This window comes from Vanessa tameamea, chromosome 15 (assembly GCF_037043105.1).
Source record: "Vanessa tameamea isolate UH-Manoa-2023 chromosome 15, ilVanTame1 primary haplotype, whole genome shotgun sequence".
Taxonomy (NCBI): Eukaryota; Metazoa; Arthropoda; class Insecta; order Lepidoptera; family Nymphalidae; genus Vanessa; species Vanessa tameamea.
In genome coordinates, this window is record NC_087323.1 from 2,780,607 (window position 1) to 2,804,173 (window position 23,567).

Genomic DNA, 23,567 nt, shown 5'->3' on the forward strand with positions numbered 1-23,567 from the left:
ATACAGGACTTGACTATAATGATCATAACATTATCAAAATATGTTTGAAAATAAATAATATATATACTTGTATAAATATTTTATAAAAAAGGTAGACGGATGGGTTTATGAGCAACCTAATGGCAAGTGGTCACAATCGCTCATATATATTGACGCAGTAAGGAATAGTAACCATTCCTTACATCGCCAAAGCGCCGCCAACATTGAGAACTAAGATATTACGTCCCGTGAGCCTGTAGTTACATTGATTCACTTGCCCTTCAAACATTAATTACCTATTTCTGTTTGGCAGGCTTGCACAAAGCGCTCCCATCAAACTACACTACCAATTATTATTATTTATCTTATAATTTAAAACGTGTACATCTAAACAGTCACTTGACCATTTCCTCTGTCCTAAGGTTGCTGTATTTTTGGCCTTTTAGCGAATTCAGGCAGGCAGCACTGAATTTTCATGTGCTTAATTTATGTTTATAATTCATCTCGTGCTCGGCGGTGAAGGAAAACATCATGAGGAACCTGCATGTGTATAATTGCAACGAAATTCTGCCACACGTGTATTCCACCAACCCGCATTGGAGCAGCGTGGTGTAATATGCTCCAAACCTTCTTCTCAAAGGGAGAGGAGGCCTTAGACCAGCAGTGGGAAATTTACAGGCTGCTAAAGCTAAAGAAATTGTTCTATCTTGCTTTGTAATATAGCATTATTAAAAAATATATTCTACTTAAATATGAACAATATTAATAAAATATAATTATAAGAACAAAAATATTTTTAATCTTAAATTTCCGGTATGAGGCTAATGATATCGGCAGAAGCTTTGATGTATTTATTGAATATTCTAGAAGTGTCATTGGAATTTTGTAAATTATTACAAGTGGATGTTAAAAGAGGTCGGGGGATCCGATTTTGGCAAGCACTTATGAAATTTCAAGTGCTTAATCCGAGTTCGTCCAATTTTCTGTAATGTAATACTGTTGAAAAGACCGACTCGTATGACGTCGGACATGACGATTCTCTTATGTGTCATGTCACGTCTGCACAATAGTTCTCAAACTTACTATTTCCTGTGTGTGCGAAGAGCGTACATATAATATAACAATTCGTTGCTAAATATTTATTATTATTATAATAATAAGAAAATATACTTTTCTCTGAGGGAAACTTTTTTTTGTTTTTATTAATTTTACTCCGTGTTTATTTATTGAATTTAAGAAGCTTTAAATTATTTCAATAACATATGACGACTATTTTTAAATAAGTATGGATTTATATCATCGATACGCTACTGAACTTATTTTAATACAATTTGAAAGAATAATTTGCATGCAATTATTGAAATTTAAATAATTTGTAATTGAGGTCACGTAAGCGCTGAAATTGAATATAAGATACTTTTTTATTAAGTACATTATAGAGAAATGAAGTTTCCAGTAAATTGGCAAAAAAATATAATAGCGGTAACTTAAGCACCGAAAATAAATATAGGATACTTTTTAAGTACTTATTCTAGAGAAACGAGGTTTCTGGGAAATTGGAAATTCCATACAACAGATCAATCATTGGATACATAAAATTGAGCCAATATTACAAAGTGGTTCGAGTACAGGTTACCGTAGATTGTGAGTTCAAACCCAGGCGAGGACCTCTCGTTCTCGGTAACGAAGGTGAACGTCGTGAGGAAACCTGCAAGTATCTATGGAAATTTATTTCATGTCAATGAAAATTATCCACATGTATGTCACCTTTGGAGCCATCCACATTGAAGCAGTGCTCAGATAAGCAGATGCCGATGTTTACGGGTATATAATTTAATGGTTCTAAGAGATGGATCAAACATCCAAAATAAATCTCTCTTCATGTTATAAAAGGGTTCTAATAGATAGCATTCATATCAGACAATCGCATATACGCATACTATGTCATAACAATAAATTAATAAACTAACTAAAAACTTTACAACTCAATGAATATTAAACACATATAATTATAAAATCATTATAGCCATTACACGATTATGTCCCATCAAGGCTCAAGTACTTCTACGTTCTATACGTTCTCAAACAAAGTTCAGTCGTAGCAATAGCCCCGTAGCGGCTGGTCGTGTTCCGTGCACGCTGTCGTGTCTACGTTGTGTTACGTGTTGTGTTCGTTACGGGTAAAGTATTTTTAATCTGTTGTGTTGTATTGTGTGATTGTTTCGAATTTGGCGCCAGCTAGCTATTAAGTTATCTGTTGCTTTCAAGTTTTTTTTTTTTTAATGTCAGTGTCATTCGTATATTATAAGTATTGTTTAAACTAAAATAAAAATATACGTATATTAGTATTATAGGATTTTTTAAAACAAAATAAAATATAATTATTCTTTATTGAAGCTTTCATCAATATTAAAATAAAAAAAAGCTCTTTATTAAATTCATAAATTTTATAATTCATAAAAGATGCCTAAAGAAATAAATTGCCAAAATTTAATAATTTAAGAATTAATTATTACATAAACTTCTTAATATCAGATTTTGTTAGATTAAGAAGTTTGTTTAGCTCTTAAATATCCCCTGGGTAATTAGAGTTTCATAATAAAAATGGTTCGGTATAAAAAATGAGCGAAATTTACAAAGGCACGGTATGAAATAGCCTTTGTTTAGATTTTTAAAAATTAACTTCTCAAGGAAATAACTAGCAAAGTTTTTATAGTTTGCTTCGATAAATAAAAATTGCGGATAAAATAGATATTAAAACTTCTCAATGGGTGTTTTTAAAGGAGTTTCATACTAAGGAGATTTTATTTTATGTCGGATTTTATAAATGACCTATTCGAGTCCGCGTAACAAATGTTATTTTAGAAAGTAGTTTGAAGGTGTATTTCTTTTACGTCTATGTGCTTAAATGAGTTAACAGATCTTTTAAAATTTTAAAGTAATAGTTTATTAATATTATAAATTTTCAAATTATTGTTTACACAAATGATAATTTTTTTCATTTAAATATTTTGTTTTAACGATTCTTTCCATATTATTATAAAATAAATTCACAAATGGAACAAAACATTTGAAGTATATGTGGTATTCTAGGAAAAAATTAACCTGTGAAAAAATTACTTCGGAAAAACTTCCCATAATTACAATATCTAATTGTCAGAAAGCCTATAATTAACAGTCTGTCGGTATATTATTCCTAAATAATTTCACCGATAATGAAGCGATTGCTACTAAATTATTAAAATCGGATATAGATGAAAAAAAAGGGAATTGTCTATATGTCTATTTCCAATACCTGTATTATAATTAATATTTAATACTTTGAAAAAAGTTTTTATTGATTACTATTTTTTTTTTTTTCATTACGAAACTTTGCATTACATTCCATTTGGAGCAATGATCTGTTCTAGCGTCTTTATTTAATAAACAAATTGGGACGTTACGGAATTTCATTTGGTAGTATGATTATTTATAGATATTTTGTCAAAGCCTGAGAATGCATCGAAATAAATTTTGGTCAATTGTTAGCCTCTAACTATATGGTAAAATAATATGACGTTTGGCGAGTGTCATGAGTTGCTGTCACACACACCAACATTAATAAATAAAGTTGGCATTTGTTTTCGTTATTTGAACGACACTATATAGGTATATAAATAATCGAATTTTATAGCTTTGTGCAAGTCCGTCTGGGTAGGAATCTATTGCAATGCTTATTTCCTGTTTGCAAGTATTTTTGACCGATCGGAATTAATTTTAATCGCATTTTTCTGGCTTACAGACTTTTAATGTTTATACAGCTGTGAATGTTTCACTGCTGGTCTAAGGCATCCTCTCCATTGGAGAAGGTTTAGAGCTTGTTATTAGTTGGTGGATATATATGGCAAATTCACATCCTACACGTGATGGTCAAGGATTACAATATGATTTATAGACACGTGCACATGAAAAATCAGTGGTGCATGCTTTGTTTGAACTCGCAATCATCAAATATTTAGTAAAAAAGTTAAATAAATTCTTAGTTCATTCCATCTGTCGACATTGAGGAGTTCCTTATTCTGCAAGAAATCCTCAGTGTAGAATCGGATCATCCTTAAAGCAATAACATTGCCCGGTCGTCCTAATGAATCAACAAGTAAAATTTCATTTCCGTAGGATAAGAGGAAGCTGATAAAAATTGTACATTGTGTAAATGAAATCAAACAATTAAGTCGTTCAAGAACATGCGATCAATAACATACGTATATAAATGTATTATAAATAAAAATAGTATTCCAATATCCCAATTAAGCGTGAAACTTATGCTACGAGTGGGGACGATAATAATCCAGGGGTCTGAATCGAATCTGCGATTTTAACATCGCTGGTGGCATTTAAACCTTTATACCAACTAACATAATTGTATAATATTTAGTTTGTTATATAGTTTAGTTTTTAGAACTTTAACTATTATAAGGGTGAGGTAAATGTTAATGAAGAGAATTAATAATTAATTACTGCTAGAACATTTTCTACTAAATATGTATATATTTAGTAGAAAATGTTATATATTTAAGTAGTTATATATATGCGACAGTAACCCGGAATAGGCCCTTGGCACCTTTTTTTATATTCCACGAGGGGATAAAATGGGGTGACGTTATGTACTATAGGTAAATTTTTATAAACTTTGCTCGGGTAAAGCCGCAGGTTTAGCTAGTTTTTATCAATAATTTACATTCAATAATCGTATCGTATAATTAAATTTATATTGTGTGTAGAAATCAACGAATACTTACTCCAAATTCTTTTGTCATCTACGTCAGTATTATAATTAAAAAAAAAAAAAAACAACTTTTAACATTGTAGCTCTCTCTCTTTTTATATCTATTATCCGTCCACTTCGTTAATGCAGACAATTTAAAACCTTTTATTTACTCCTAACTTCATATCTAACTATGCGTGGGTCAAATGTTGCGACTGAATTTTAAACCAGTTCCACACAACCGATTTAGCTGAAACTTTGCACACACATCTGTCGTTGTGTACAATACATATACTAAATTGTATTCGTTGTTTTACATTTATCATTTTAATTTATTTTTTATATTTTTTAATGCGATACTGTTCATTATTTTAATTGTCCAAACTTCCTAATAAATGAGTTTGACTTTTTTGGAACGCCTGAACCAATCCATAACAATATTATTAATACGGAAGTAACTCTGTCTGTTGCCTCTTCACGCTTGAACCGCTGAACCGATTTAGATGAAATTTGTTATGCTGATAGTTCAGCACAACATATTTGAACTGAATTGAATTTGACTCCCGGTGAATGACATATGCTACTTCTTTAATCCACCCTTCAAATGGTTAAAATTGGGGGTGGGGGTTCCTGTACAGCTTTGAGTAAAGACGTAGGTTCAGCTTCCAGCAAGTGAGCAGTAAATTATACTAGTTTTAGAAAACTTTGATTATATAGAACATACTAAAAATCGGTGACGGCTGCGGAATGTTTTATTTCGTACATATAAAAATAATATGCATTATAGTTATTTAATTACTTTTGTAAATGAAAATAAATATAAATAGTATCGATCCATTCACGAAGGCTCGTCCGTCGAATTTAAATTAATTCATATTCAATAAAATGATCTTGAGTGTTACGTTGTATCACATTTTAAGATAAACACGATCACTATTTATTCGAATTCACCTGTCTTGGAGTGAGAAGTAACTCAGAATCACGTTTGTGTTATCTGTCAATTTTTTTAGGTATAAAGAACTTTATTTCTCATAAGAATTTACCATTCACTTAAAATGAGATACATTTGCAAAAAAACAGTTTTAACATCTGGGCCGTTGGATATAAAAGGCTTTATTTACTATAGCGAGGATATTAAATGATTTTTTTAGTTGGACTTTAAACATCCCTATACTATCACATAGTTTTATTTCATCTGGTAATTTGTTGAACAGCTTTTTAATATGTGATAAAAAGTTTCTGTATAATAATTAAAACATTTTTTTGTTAAACAGAGATAGATACATTTTTTCTTACTCTGTTTAACGCTTCCATCTGAAATTTCAGCGTAGCTTTGGTAAAAAATATATAGTATTTACTTCACTTTTATACGACTTTGTGCAAGCCCGTCTCAGTAGGTGCCACTCATCGCATATTCAATACTATACAGATATGCTTAGTATTGTTATGTTCCGGTTTGAGAGGCGAGCGAGTCTAAAGTTACCAAAGTTGTCGGTACATTGGCGTTGTGAGGAAGGAAGGAGGAGGAATGGTTAATATTTCTTACAGCGGCGTTGGTGACCACTTATGGTAAGTGGTCACTTGGCCCAATTGACCGTCAGTCTATAAAACGTACTAAAAAAAATCAAACGAAGAAGACATTGATAACTTTTTATTGTAAAATTTATTTAACTGGAATGAAGTTCTAAGTGGATAGTTCGTTTCACTTTGAATTTTTAATATTGATTCATAAGAAATCTGTTTGAATATTAACCAAGACAAACTGCACGACTAAAATTTTTGTAGTTTTTTTTTATATCCTCTTGAAAGGTTTAATATAATTACAATGTTTTTTATTTATATTTATAAATTATAATAATGCAAAAAATGCTATGAAATTTCGTATCTCACTCGTGAAATGTTGAAGCGAAGTTGAAGAATAATGAAGCGGATTTACAAACCGCTATTTTGATACGTTTATCCTTGAAATGTTTTCGTTATCATATTAATAATACGGGGAGAGAAAACGTTCTATCACTTTTTAGGGCTTCGTACCCAAAAGGTAAAACGGGACCCTATTACTAAAACTCCGCTGTCCATCCGTCCGTCTCTCACAGGCTGTATCTCATGAACCGATGAAAGACGATTAATTTCTTTTGCCGCTATAAAAACAAATAACAAACAGAATAAAATAAATATTTAATTGGGGCTCCCAAACAACAGATATGATTTTTTTGTCGTTTTCATAGATATACGGAACCCTTTGTGTTGACCGATTTTTATGCATATTGGGCCTACCGTTACTACTAATACGATTTATACGTAATATGAAAGAAAATTTAAAATAATAACAACTAATTATGCATAACCATTTACTTTACTGCCAATGACAACACACGTCAATTCAAACTTAAAAATCAACAACAATACGGTGGCCTTTTTTTATTTCAACGATGACAAAGTATCGTTAAGTCGAGTTCCATTTTACACAATATATTTACAATCACTTTATTTGAAGAAAGTAAGAATATGTCGGCGTAAAATTCCTTAATTTTTTTCGCTTCTTTAGTGACTCAAATGTGTACACCCCTTTAAATCTATTTACTTCGCATATGTAGGGCAAGTGAAACTAAATTCTACAAAGACTCAAGGACGATGTATTCCACTTTTATCAGACAAAAATTAATGACGGTCTTTTCAGACCAGACCTAGCGCTTTAGTAACAATGCGAATAAAGGGAATAACCTCCAAATAAATTATGCAATTTTATACCATGTAATAGTTATTAATAGTGTCTATTTTGCTATAGTTAATGTACCTAATAAATCTAAAGTTCTGTCACATTTGTCTTAAGTATGTTCAATATGTTTGTAATGGTATATTTTTTTTGTTATTTATACCTGATGGCTTGGCTAGTTTAGTAGATTGCGCTTGGTTGCAGATTTAAATCCCTCGTTGGAACAATAAAAAGTTATTAAGTTTTTAAGTCAAAATATTCGTAATAACGTGAAACTTAGAACTAAGTTCTGGTTACATTTGCATACTTAGAATGAACGATCATTTTACTATCCCACGTGCAGTTAACTATTCTCCGTTCAGGAAAATCATTATAAACGTATTTTTTTTTTAATTTCAAATTAAGCTGACTGGCAAATAACCACTAACCTTGGGACCTAAGATGTTATCCCTTGTCTATGTTCTATCACTCTTCAAACCGAAAGATGCCAATAATAGTTTTCTTAATTGCGGTAAAATATATATATATGAGTATGTGGTACCTCCCTGGACGGGTATGCACAAAACCTACCACCAATTATATGGTCAGCAAGATATCATCATCAATAGAACTCTTCTATATATTTAGTATAGGAAGACATTGATTAGTGTCGGGGTTGAGGGCAGGGATTTCTAAGTGATGTAATTTCACCTATTCATTACTTACTCTACGGCTAAATAGCATTGCATTGATTACCCTGGACCGCTTGTGAACGGCGAATGGGCCAATTATAGGCACAACAGAGAGCGATTTATATCGCACATTTCGTAGCACAATGTTAATATAAGGATTGATCAATGTGATTGAAAGAATGAATGACTTTTGGAAAAATAACTATAATGTTAGTTCTCTGAATGAATATGGTAAATAAATTCAAAGTAAAAATACTTTTTAAATTTTTTTTTTATTTAAATGCTCTAAAAAGAAGAAAATAAAATTTTTCTTTAAAATTTTAACTATCAATTTATAACCTCATTATACACAATTTCTTTAATCATAAAAGCTCCCCCGAGTCCGCCACTGGAGGCTGGGCATCAACGAAGCTGACGCCCTGCTGCGGATAAGATGGTAGGCTCCGCCGCTGACCGCCGGTGTAAACACCTGGGAGGCTCGAGTATCGAGCCCTTCCACTCTCTCCTAGCCAACGAGGCCATTCACATGGTCCGCCTTGACGCCGATCAGGGACGTACCAGGAGCAGCTCCGCATCCCTCCTGCCAGTCTTAGCCGTGGCCGACGAGCAAGCTCAAGCCGGCCCCGTTGCCCAGGGTACACCACGAGGAGGTGACTGACATGTACCCCAACTCTAACCCTAACCTGACCCTCTTTGTGTTCGACCTAACCCTTTTATTTAATACCCATACTATACGAAAGCAAAACAAACTTCAAAAGACCGTCATATTGGATTAAGAGTGATGTCAGAATATTTTTCAATTTATTCTTGACAACCTCTTTCATTTGACACCCATATTATATAAGTGCATAAAAAAATAACTATTCTGCCATCTCGAATGTTCCACCATATTGGAATTTATAATTACGTCACATTATTTTTCGAATTACTCACATCGAGCCCTATCATTTGATACCTATATTGCAGAAGTGCATAAAAAATAACTATTCTGCCATCTCGAATGTTCCACCATATTGGACTTACAATGACGTCAAGCAGCTTATCGTGTATTGTCATCCAAACTTAACGTGTATACAAAATTTCAGCCAAATCGGTTAAAGATATCTGCTTCAAAATTGAGTAACAAGATTCCACACATACATATGAAATTGCATGCATTGCATACATTGGAAGTTAAATAAAAGCTTTTAAAAAATAATTTATTTTATTCTTCTTTGTTATTCTCTACGAATTTACTTCGTCTCTCACTTGTATATTCACAATATTGAAAACCTACATTCGATGATACGCCGATTAAATGCGTGTATACTTTTAAAAGTTACAATCAATTAATATTAATTCGTCGATTTAAATAAATTTAAACACATGTTATAAATCCGAAAGTAACTCTGTCGGAATTTCACAGCCAAACCACAGAACCATATATGATGAAATTTATTATAAAGCACGCTTGAATCACAAAGCAGGACATACCAGGCGACAACTAGTCAAATATCATTGCGTAATGCATTACAATTAAATTCATCATTGGTGTTTGGGATATCTTATAGATCTGCATATACTGAGGTCGTAGTTACACATGGGCCAGCCAATAAATTATTTTTATATTAAAGAATTTTAGTAGAGCTCGTAATTTGGAATTTTGTAGGGTTATACTTTTATGCTTTGGAAAGCAATGGAGTCATTACACATACTGATAGTTGTTACGCACACAGATACAGTGTTTGCACACGTACAAAGCTGCATTAGCAGAAAATCCGTCAGGTGGTCCTTAATCGATGCACGCGTCTAATTAAAGTAATCGTTAATAAGAACCTCTTTTTTAAATTATTAATATTATTATCAAATAAAATTGTGAATACGAAAACATTATATTCTTTTATAGCGCGTTCTTTCGAAACTCAATTTCATTTAAATAGCACAGATAATAATACTTATAACAGTACGCCATTTTAATATTTTCCCGCGTTAAATGGCAATGCAGTCGAATTTAAAATCTCTATAACAGTGCACCGCACATTAGTTTTTATGGATATGTCGCTATTACACGGGATATAAAAGATTTTTTTTAAATCGATTTGTAACATGGGAGAATTTATGAGGGTTAAATTCCTCTTGGGTTTTCGCTTTATGATTTTAACTGAACGTAAAATAAAAAAAAAGTATATACAGGTATTTCAAAAATTTTTTTTTGGTAATATAATTTTTATAATAATAATATACTTAATTTATGTAGTAAAAATGTTATACTTCGGTACATACTTAAACTGGCTGACTGGCGATGGCGTTGGTTTTGGAATGTATCATTAAAAAGTACATAGAAAATGTATTCTACATTTTTAATGTGATTTGACGATCTCCATGGTTGAGTAGTGTGTACACCGGTTTTCATGGGTACGCCACTCCGAGGTCCCGGATTCCAATCCCGGCCGAGTCGATGTAGAAAAAGTTCATTAGTCTTCTATGTTGTTTTGGGTCTGGGTGTTTGTGGTACCGTCGTTACTTCTGATTTTCCATAACACAAGTGCTTTAGCTACTTACATTGGGATCAGAGTAATGTATGTGATGTTGTCCAATATAATATATATATATATTGTTTATTTGTGCGAAATAATCTAATCCCTAATGTTAGGGACGATGGAGTATTAGTTAGATTTCGTGAATATTAACAGAATATTGCGAATTCCAAATTTGTCGGGTTCCCAACTAGGTTGTAAAGCTATAATTCAAAGATGACGCAAAATTATCTTAAACGCAATGTATCTTATTATTTCAAGGAATAGCTAATAGTCTTATATGTCCTTCCAATTAAGCGTAAGAAGCATATTGACTATTTATAGCCCAGGAGGAATCAAATCTACAACTCGTATATCTCTAAGCGTACTTAGATTTTGAGGCGGCTTGTTTAAACAATTCAAAAAGATATAAATTGATCTGTTTTAAGTTACATTACATACATTACATTAGCAGCCTGTAAATTTCCCACTGCTGGTCTAAGGCCTCCTCTCCCTTTGAGGAGAGGGTTTGGAGCATATTCCACCACGCTGCTCCAATGCGGGTTGGTGGAATACACATGTGGCAGAATTTCGTTAAAATTAGACACATGCAGATTTCCTCACGAGATGAATTATAAACACAAATTAAGCACATGAAAAGTGGTGCCTGCCTGGGCTTGAACCTGAAATCATCGGTTAAGATGCACGCGTTCTAGCCACTGGGCCATCTCGTTAAGTAATTCAAATTCATTATGCACGATTTATTTGATGGTAATGTACCACGTGCAAGCCCGTCTGGGTAGGTACCACCTACTCATCATTTATTCTACATCCAAACAGCCTTAGTGCTGTTGTGTTCTGGTTTGAAGGGTAAGTGAGTTAGTCACATTGGCGATATAAGGATTGATTAGTTTTTCTTACATCGCCAATGTCTATGAGCAGTGGTGACCACTTACCATCAGATGACCCATTTGCCCGGCCTTATATCTTGAACTTTGCATGTTAAATAAAAGCTTGTAAATAGTACCTACAAGATGTATGTACTAAAAAACAACAATTCGTCTTTTTTTTTTTGGCATTGGTTGGCGGACGAGCATATGGACCTGATGGTAAGTGGTCACCACTGCCCATAGACAAATGCTCTGTAAGAAATATTAACCATTCCTTAAATCACCTATGCGCCACCAACCTCGGGAACTAAGATGTTATGTCCCTTGTGCCTGTGATTACACTGGCTCACTCACCCTTCTAACCGGAACAGAACAATACAGAGTACTGTTATTTGGCGGTAGAATATCTGATGAGTGGGTGGTACCTACCCAGACGGACTTGCACAAAGCCCTACCACCAATATCCAAGCAACAATAAATTTAAATGACGGAAAAACATTAATCAAATATCACCCCAAATACGAATCACATTTAACCTTACCCTATTTTTTAACTTAACTTTCTATTTAATTAATTAACCATATGCAGTTATCGCCCCTTGCCTGAATTTAATTTTAATAAAAGGGAATTTTATTGATTAAAATCTTTTATGTTCTAATTAAAACTGATGGTCAGTTCCGACACCGATTTTAACAATTTAGTTAAAGTATTCATAATATTCATATTAATAAAATAGATTAACAAAGTAATTTCCAATATCGTTATTTTAGTTTTTTTATTTCAATTATGCAACCAGGCAAATAGGTCACTCTAATCAATTAGAACAAATCGATTAGAATACTAATTTAAATTAAGCTAATTCCATTTCACAAGTTCATACATCACTACACAGTACAGAGTCCCGCTGCCTGTCAGTCCTTGTGTATGGTTAGATTTCTAATTTATTTTTAATAGATAGAGTGATTCAAGAGGTATGATAGAAAAACGCTGATTATTTTTAAAGGTTTCTAATCTCATCACATTCGTAAATAAACAGATGTTTTTGTGCTTACACTGCAAACGCTGGCTGAACACTTATTTTAAGCAGTAGAGCATTCATCCTTATCCAATTAAAATACTTAAATACTTTGTGCATATAATATAGATCAATATAATCCTGAACTAACTGAAATAGCTGTGTTAAAACGTTGTATGTAAAGACATTCTGTAGTATACTTAGTACCAGCAATGCATCCATGCGAAGCCGGGGCGGGGCGCTAGGTATTATAATAAAGAGCAATTAAACGACCTAATTAAAGGCCTCAATGTTAATAATTCATATGACAATTAAATTCGTCTTTGAAAGTTACCAACCCGAGTAAATATATTATTTACTCAATGCCTAATAAGCTTACGTACTATTAAAAACAGGGTAACAGCACCCAGAAAAGGGCGGAACATTTCATAAAATTATTAATCAAATAATACTCACACACAAACATATTAACCTAAATATTATTTGGAAACTTTTAACGTAATTTCTTTCTTTAGTCCATTAACTCGCACCTTAAACATAAATCAAAACAAACGCAAATTATAGTACATGAATAATAAATGTCACGAAATAGAAAAATACTCATTTTGTTCACGTACAGTACAAATATAGAATAAAACATATATTTTTTAAATATTGGTATATACATTGGTTATAGACATTGGTGCCTTAAGAAATTTCTTATATCGCTGATGCGCGAACAATTTTGGAAACTAAGATGATATCTCCATTGTGCCTGTAGTAGCACTGACTCTCATAACCTTGAAATAGGCTATTTGACAATGCGAAAAATAAAGTGTCAATTATTGTAATCAGTATATATTATTAGTTTAAAAATGGTTATTTCATCATCATATAGATAAAAATGCATTTTTTTAAACGTTTGTCACGTGACATAAAACGCTCCTGATTTGTCGGGCTTATGATGACGTCGCTTGCTTGTTAACCTCGTTTGCCTACTGTATGTGGATTATATGTGCCACAGATTACAATACAGGCAAGTGACGTCACCGACCCCATTGCAGCGCCATATTGTCAAAGTAGCGTTTTCGCGCGTTATTTAAATATGGAATTTTTAATTTGATATTTTTCAGCAAATATGAACGGGAATTAAAAAAAAAACAACTTTTACTAGGTTCCTTAACTTCTACTAAATAATATAAAATGGATTTTAAAAACCAGTCAAATAGCCTATTCACACATACTTCAAAACAACAATACTAAATACACATTAAATCACAATCGTCAACCACGTCCTAAGGATTCTTACCTTCTTTCTGTTCCTACTCATACTTCCGGTTTCGTCTCTAATTCCTACTCCGTTCAAGTTGTCCGATTATGGAACAAAGTACCCGAACATATTAGAAAAGCTACCTCTAAATTTACTTTCAAGACTCGTCTACGTGAGCACATATTGTCAGAACACCCCTAGTTCCCATGACTTCTATTATGTACTATTATTATTTATTATTTATATGTTTTTACTATAGATAATATAGATCTATATATATTTTGTAGGTACTATGTGTTTACTTAAGTAAAAAAAAAATTATAGTATTATATATAAGTACGGACACTGTTATGTTTTGTCAATTATTAATTACTAATTATATTGTAGAAACCTACCCCTGACTATGACCAACAATTGAGGCTACGTTTTCGGAAATTTGGATATATTCTTTCCATACTAAAAGATTTAATGAAAGTATGCACGATGGTCGGTGTTCAATGATATACTTCTTAGAAACCTTGCTCTTTTTTTCTTAATTTATTAGTAATTTTTAAATATTATAATAACACTTCGCATTTAATATTTAAGCATAAGATTTATAAGAAACATAGATTAACAGCCTGTAAATTTCCCACTGCTGGGCTAATGCCTCCTCTCCCTTTGAGGAGAACGGTCAATTGTTGACAGACCTTACTAAGAATTTTTAAATTCAACAAAATAAAAACTCGAAAACATTATTAATGTCTAAAAATACTGTTTGACCTGAAGGTTGACTGGCAGAGAATGTCTTCAGGCATTAGGTCCGCCTTTAGTCCCATTTACTTTGTGGTGGTCAATAAAGTATTTAAATAAATAAATAAATATTGTTGCTTGGTGGTAAAATATGTGGCAAGTGTGTGGTTCCAAGACGGGCTTGCCCGACCGCCAGGTAAATAATAAAATATAAAATTGAGTGTCAATTCAAATTATTTTCATAGAAACTTTTTGTTTTATGTTTATTTTCCCACCTTGTCGATTGCTTCGATCCGGCGTGGACTTGGTCAATATGTATTTCGTGTCATTGTCCTCGTTCTATGATAATGGCAAGGAACTTTGTCTATGTAAATCGAAAGTGACATTTGTCGAGCGAAGGAGCGATAGCAAAAAAAGTATCTGAAAAATAATTATCCAACTCTGGCAAAACCAAAAAAGTATTTGGATTTTACCAAATTATGACTGTGAAATTATATTTATATATATATGATAGACTGTATAATATTTGACATATCTTTCTACTTATTATTGGTATTTAATAATAATATTATCACTAAAATTATTTTAGCTCTATAATAACGCGGTAGTTAATCAGGATAAAATTCCATACTAATTAACAAGTAACAACGCCTCACGAGTCATCGATGCGATTTTGTCAACGCTACCGGACCGCGCGTATCTCAGTTCCAAAAGGTCTGATTCTATTATGATCGCGTACGGTTTATACCTTAAAAATCGATGCTATCAGCTAGGTGGAAAAGACCTTTAGATGAATAATGTCTTATAACGCTTGTGTGCAAAAGCTATATAATCAGTGAGTTCATGATTGATAACATACCTTGGGAATGAAATGTTTGTCTACTGCTTATTTCTCTGTGATATTTAATATATGTAAACAATTACAAATTGACATAATATCGCCGAGTTTCTTTCGCGGGCTCCTCTGACGTCAGAACCAATGGTAGTATTTATATCAAATAATAAGTGTTATCCTTCTATATTTATAAAAGGAATTTGATTGATTCTAAAATATATGTATCACTAATAAAAGAACTCTAAAAGATCTAACATTTAAATTACTAGATAATCAGTTTTCAATAATTATACACGGATTAAACTTTAAGTAAATATTAAAAGTCAAGGAATTTCAGTAATGAAAACAAGTAAACTACATATATAAAGTAGTTAATTTTTAAATCAACATAGATTTAAGTTACTTACATAGAACTTATAACACTAAGTTTGCGACACAAAATCGATATATCCAACGTGGAATTTGTTATTCGTTTTTAAAAGGTTCCGCAGATATTTTTATCGTGGTCTTTTAATAAATTTAAATGTCATAAAATTGAATATTGACAAATAAGGCTTAGTATTTAATGAGAGACCGGAAATAAAGTACGAATAAGTGAGGAATCAACGAATATCAATATTTCGATAAATAATAATTGAACTGTATTTAAATTTACATATTTAAATGATGTTAAATAGAGTAATTACCTAAATGAAAATTTAAATCTTAGTTCAATACTGTTATAAAACGATTTTAATGTTCTTTTGTTGCCTCATTGATATACATATATAACATAATTTTGATTGTAAGGGAAAACCGCGTATTGTCAATTACATTTTCAAAGGCTTGTATTATTTCAAAACATACTTTATTCAAGTAGAGTTCTATAAGCAGTTTTGAATCGTCATTTAACAAACTACATTAAGTGAAGCTACCACCGGTTCGAAATTTTTAGATCCTACCGAGAATAACCGGCAATAAACTCAGTTGTTACTCTTTTATAACATTTATAAATACAAAGTTTGCATTGAATACGAATATCATTTTATTTTTTACATTTACATTAAATACATTATCTTAACCACTGAAGTGAATAGATGGCGTTACAAACACTCACGCCTATTTATTTGTATGTTTTTAAAACGATATTTTAAAAGTGAGTAGTTTTAATTAAAGTTTCTTATATGAAACAATCAATAAAAGTCAATTCGCGTTATCTAATTATTTATATCAATAACTTAATTCTTATTACGCAATCTATGTCAAAGGAATGATTCATTCAATCTAAATTAATTATTTTACGTAAAATGAAACGACTTTTACAACAACAACCACTCTGTGGAACCAGCTTTCGCCGGCGGTTTTTCCGAACCGATACGACTTAGGAACCTTCAAGAAAAGAGCGTACTCTTTCCTGAAAGGCCGGCAACGCACCTGCAAGCCCCCCGGTGTTGCAGATGTCCATGGGCGGTGGTAGTCACTTTCCATCAGGTGAGCCTCCTGCTCGTATGCCACCTCAAATATAAAAAAAAAAACAATAGTTAAACAAATTACTTAAATAACAGAATTAATATAAAATAAATAGTTCAGTTACTTAGCCAGACGGTTAGTTAATTTCGCATTTATAATATTGAATGGATGTGAAAATTAATCATTCGAATTGTATAATGTCGCCAATATAATTTATTGGAATCAAATTGTAATTAAATATTGTCATGATTTATAAATGGAATGGATGAATATCCTACAATTCACTATACAATAGATTGTGTGTAAGATCCTTGTGTGTACTGTATATATTTTGTAGCTAACGACCCGAATGACATTGAGCCAATAGATCTTCCGTTCATAGGTTATTTGCTTTAGACACATAAGTTAAGTTAGGTTAGAATTCTCAGTACATTAGGCAGTGTAAAAAAATCAATGGCTGATTGAGCTAGTCGTCTGCGACATACATACAAGAACAAGTTCTCACCTGTAACGGCTTCAATATGCATTTCACATCTTTTTATCATCTTAATTATTGATTTATGTAGATTTCAGTTACGGCGATCTCTCTCAACCAAAACTTACCAATCCAGTAGGAAGGCAATCCGACGTCTGGACACAGATGAGAACCAACTGCTTTCAATAAAAAAAATAAGTAGTTATTTTTTCAGAAATATAATGTCAACTGTTAGCCGATATGGCCCAGTGTTTCGAACTCATGAATTTTAACTACAAATCACGGATTCAAACACAAGCAAGATTAAATTTTCACGTTCTTAATTGTGTGTTTATAAATCACTTCCTACTCAGGGCAAAGGATAGCTTGTGTCGGGATAACCTGCCACGTACGTATCCAACAATTCGCATGAGACTAGCGACGTAGCCCAGCACTGGCTCATTAACAAACTGTAACTTTACTTTACTTTTTAATATAATAAAAAGTTTAAATTTAGAGTTATGAGACTCACGTAAACAAATTAACTCGTCTTCCATACGGTACAATGGTCTTAGTATTTATAATGTACCATGTTTGGAGTGTGTCCAAATGTATGTTTAACTAAATTGTAGTTTCATGCCGCTCTAAAGGCCCTGAACTTTGCGTTGGAACTTCGTGTAAATTAATTCTAGTTAGCGACACCACAGAGCTGATTATATTAGAAATGGCGTAGAGTATAAATCTTGATATTAGAGGTGGGAGACGTGATTCAAGAGTCGCTTTACGATTTACTGTGCACAATTCCAAAATCCGGTATCAATGCAGACGGTTTCGATTTTCATAGTTTCTTTTTTCCCATTGAGAATAATTGTAACAGTTTATTGTTTCGCCGAAGTACAATGATTTCTCTTTTTCCAGTTACTCGATGAGTATTTGCTCAGCATATTTTAAAGTGATAACTCATAATGGGAGGGTAAGCCGCTTCGTTACGTAACGCGTTACGGCGACGGTCTGTGTGGTTTCAAATTTCAATTTCAATATTAAATTAATTAGATTAGTTTAAGTTATTACTTTCTGTCGGGCGTTCCGAGAGGCGTATGTTTTTTATCATATGGGTAGGCAAATGGGCCATGTTATGGTATGTGGTTACCACCGCCCATTATTTACATTGCCAATGCGCTACTAATCTTGAGAACTAAAATTTTATGTCCCTTATGCCTGTAGTTACACTGGCTTACTCGTCCTTCAAACCGGAACACAACAACACTAAGTATCGCTGTTTGGCGGTAGAATATTTGATGATTGGGTGGTACCTATTTAAACAAGCTTGCACAAAGCCCACCACCAAGTAATATGTTTATATTTTATCATTTGTAATGAAAATTAGGGTTCAGGTGATTGCGTAGGTACCTTTTTGCATCTATAAGGCTGAAAAATGATACGTGTAGGTAAATCGATTATCAAGAATCCATATTGAACACAAATCTTTGCTATTAGATTATTATTTTTTTTGTAAATATCCATTGGTGAAATTTATCCACCCATTTTATTATAATCCGTGCTCAAAGAACAAAGTAAATTTATTTATTTTTTATTTTTTAAATCAAAGTGATGTCACTTTTAAGTCATTCGTTAATCATTAGTCTTTCGGCGCCACTTTATAGGCTAATCACTCTTTTGCCTGACTTACCTATAAATATTTATTGTATTTATATTATATTAACATTCGTATTTAACCTTTTTAAGTCTTTTGATTTTTTATATATTTTAATAAGGCTGAGGAACAAACATCTGAATCTGATGGTTAATACCAAATTATTATTTTTAATTTTCGTCTAAATTAATGTCACGTCTAATAATAGACTTTTTATGGCATAGGTTGGCGGACGAGCAAAGGATTACCTGATGATAGTGGTCACTACTGTCTATATTAACCATACATCACCATTGCGCCACTAACATTGGAAACTAAGATGTTATATCCCTTGTGCCTGTAGTTACACTGGATCACTCACCCTTCAAACCAGAGCACAACATTACTAAGCGCTGTTTGGAAAAGAATATAATATAATCCCAGACTTGAATCTAGGATTTTAGCTTTACAATCTAGTGACTAGAACAATGTATGTATGTTACAATGTAATGTATGTTTGGCCATAACGACCTGACATATCGACATATATGTATGTAGTATTATTATGTAAAATGCTATAAGTATCTCTAATAAAATACCTCATTATAGATACCGTATAAGTTTAAAATTGTATAGAATAACGAAATTAACGATTCTGTACAGAATTAAATCGATTCATCAATTATATTCGTCCGATAGTCCACTGAGCACATCTCGGAATACCCGCACTAATGAAGCCATTGTATGCCCTGAACGTTTTTACACTGCAATTAACTCAAACTGAATCGTTTGCGGTTTATTTAATCACGATTGGTCGTCCGCGTCTACATTGCTTCATTTTTTTTTTCGCGATCGTACGAGTCCCACTTTCAAGTGGATATTTCGCTATCAGTACGGTTTTACATTGAACAGTTTATACGATGACTTAACGGTCTAACAGTCAGCTTCTACTTTTAAAATAATAATGACACTGCTTACTACTTATTTTGATATTAAAAATTATACATTTTGAATATCATAATTAATACAATTGATATGATGGTTTGCTTGATCGCGCTATTCGTAAAAAAAAAATCGTGTTTGATAGACTTTATATTAAGAGAGATTTTATCTTGTGTAACATATCAAGCTACGACCCGTGCAGTACATTTTACTGCAGGTGAAATCGCGTGTAGCAGTGTGTATTGCTTTTGTTACAATAAATTTTAATTAATCAATAGATAAAAAAAAAATTGTATACAAAATTTCTTGGCTGTGGAAAAGTTATTTTGTCTAGAGTCAATCTTGTGTAAAATCAAATCGTACTTAGTATAAAAATGTATTATTATCAGAACTAAATCAACATGAACACATTGACTTCAATTATGAAACTTTATCTATGTTATAAGAGCAAATGATTCTAATTAAGCTCGCAAGATTTGACCTAAACAAACACTGTATTGCATAAACGCTTGTGAAAAAAAATTACGTATTGCATATATGAGTACATTTTTTTGCTTTGCATTGCTTTAGATACCAATTCATTGTTTTTTTCGTTCATATTTAATTTGAACTTAAACCTTATTACAATCAAATGGCTAAATAAATTCTATAGCGTTATAATCGTCAACTAATGGTCGGTCGTCGGTCAAGCTAATGGTAACTGCTCACATTGGCGCCGTAAGAAATTTTAACAATTTCTTACATCGCCAATGCCCAACCTTGCGTACAGTTTGCATAGTGTTACGTCCCTTGTGTCTGTAATAAGTCTGGCTCACCCAGCCTTTAAATACAACGATACTAAACACACTAAACTACTAGACAGGTATACAGAAGGCCTTATCACCGAGTCATGGAAAATAATTTATTTATTTAATTGGAGAACATACAGCCGTTGATAAACAAAAATAACAAATACTTATTAACTTTTAGGCCAACAACAGTTCTCACATATAACATTAAAGAGACAGAATAGGAAAATAAATAAAAAAAAAAAATGATAACAATACATATAAAACTATGTGTCTGTAATAAAAAAAAAAGAAGCCAGTGAGACCACAAGTTAAAAAGTTAAAAAACTACTATGTCTTTGCAAACATTTCTGTCATGTATCGCTTAACATTATTATGCTTTCTACAGAAAATATCAAAATCTTCACAAACTTCGACAAGCTCATTAAGACTAGCAGACGCTCTTATCAGAAAAGAATTCTGCCTATAATTTGTCTTAGCCGTTAGGACATGCAGTAGGGGCTGACGACGTCGATTTATGGTTTTAGGTGTTATCAAATTAAGCTTGCCCAAAAGATCTGTGCAGTCAATGCGGCTATTTAATATATTTACATGGAAGGTTATATCAGCGGTCCTTCGACGAACATTTAGTGGGAGCAGATGAATCAGTTTACACGTTTGTTCATATGTTTCATTAGGTAATATATGTATATAATAAAATAGATAAAATTCTTTAAATTAACTTTATATTTAACTTCTATTTACGATATGACATAATCAATGAAGTTGTTATCAGGAGAACATAGCAGTTCTAGAATACGTATCCAATGAACTGCCGGGAATGCCTTACTCAGCTATATTTGAGTTGCGGTCACATTTCAGTTTAACGAGGTGGCTAAATTCATATTACAATATAACACAAGTTATCTGTCGCACTGTGACTTTATTTTATAATGAGATTGTTATGGGATAGACAAATATTATGAAGTAATCAGTTTTTTTGTCATGCGATTTATAAAGTAGTTCGTATATCTCTCATTAGAGATTTGGTAGTGGTTATTAATTAAGCACATGAAAATTCAGTGGTGCCTGCCTGGGTTTGAACCCGCAATCGTCGGTTAAGATGCACGCGTTCTAACCACTGGGCCATCTCGGGTCTTAATAATATTCTACTGCCAAACAGCAATATTTAGGTTTGATATGTTACAGTCTGAAGGATGACTAAACCAGTGTAACATACGAGGGATATAAAACGCCTCCAGGCGTATTGTAAGGGATGGTTAATATTTCTAACAGAACCAATGCCTATGGGCGTTGGTTACCACTTAACATCTGGTGGCTCTATTGCCAGTCAGTCTACCTATTTAATATAAAAAAAGAGATTATATTATATATTCACAACAGCGCGATTTTTAAGACATTTTCTGCCTCGCACAACCACTCTGTGGAACCAGCTTTCGCCGGCGGTTTTTCCAAAGAGTACTCCTGCCTCAACCCAGCAGTGGGTAATTTACAGACTTTTATTACTTTTACTTTACAGAATGTTATTACTTTTACTCTCTGACAAATTCATAAAGCTTATATTTGTCATAATTTAGCCTCGAAGCTAATTATTAAATTTAAATATTAAAACATGTATCGACTATTTATATAATTTTTGATGAAGAAAATGTGTGTACTATAATTTTAAATCATTATGTATCGGTTCAATAATAATAGCTTTACAATAAATTAACTATTTTAACTAGAATTACCAAAAAAAAAAAACTACCAACCATAAAGTTCTACTACCTACCGTACATCATTAAAATGTTTGTGTATCATGTTTAGAATTTCGATTAACTTTTTGACTATCTCCTGGAAGTATTCGTCATCCAGGAGAAAACTATTAATGTACTGTGTTTTATAAAGAACAGACGGTAAAAAGTTTAACCTAAAAAATAAAACGTGCGGTGCATATTCCTATTTTGTTGCGTCAGCTCGTAGCCACAGCTGATAAACAATGTCGGGAAAAATAAAAAAATTAAACGATCGCTTATTATATAGGAAGGCGAACGAGCAAATGGGCCACCTGATGGTAAGTGGTCACCACCGCTCATAGACAATGGCACTGTAAACAATATTAACCATTCCTGACAATGCGACACCAACATTGACAACTAATATGTTATCCACTGTGCCTGTAGTTGGATCACTCACTTTTTAAACCGGAACACATCCAAACTGGGTACTGCGGTTTGCTGGTAGAATATCTGATGAGTGGGTGGTACCACCCAGACGGGCTAGCACAAAGCCCTACCACCAAAACTAGAAAACTTATATTTTCCACAACATTATCCAGTTTAATTACGTGTATCATAAATATTCCACCAAAATCATAGCACGTCTTTAATATATCGCGGTTGGTTAAGTAGTAACACGGATCGCGTGTGTCAAAGCTTTTAAGCGCGAAATGCCCTTAGATTGTAATCAATTCGCTCGTAAAATTACTATACACATTATAGTTTTTCATTGGATAATAGCACTTTATATTTTCATCTTGTAACTTTTTAATTACCGGCAGCGGTAATTAGTTCCTGCATTCTTTTGAGCATGAATATTTAATTAGATGCGTTTTTTACACGCGATGTCCTTTGATGTTTTTTAAAACTGAAATAAATGTGATTAATTTGTGGGTAAATATTTGTATACTGTACTGCGGTACGATTTCGGTATATTTGGATATTAATTTAGAATCTATACAAAAAAACTTATACCTTAACCAAAGTATAACATCTCGCTTTATTTTAAATTGGTGATAGGAGGGCTGGTTAGTTGCCCAGAGGATCGGAATTGAGAATCAACGGGGAAATGCTGCTAGAATTCTTGCCACCATTCCGAGCATTTCCGTAATGACTTCTACAGATTTTTTAAATTATTTGTAAATAGTTAAGGCCTTAATGTTAATAATTCTTATGTAAATAAAGTTTTGCTAGTATATAATGTTATGTACGAAT

General features: G+C 32.5%; 1 protein-coding gene across 1 annotated transcript in view; it reads left to right on the forward strand.

The window, feature by feature from the left end:
• Positions 1–2,083: 2,083 nt before the first annotated feature.
• LOC113399141 (connectin-like) overlaps positions 2,084–23,567 on the forward strand; it is a 34,521-nt gene continuing 13,037 nt past the window's right edge. Inside the window, exon 1 of the mRNA XM_026638200.2 lies at positions 2,084–2,159. The gene's annotated coding sequence lies outside the window, so the exon portion shown is untranslated. The remainder of the gene's footprint in view (positions 2,160–23,567) is intronic.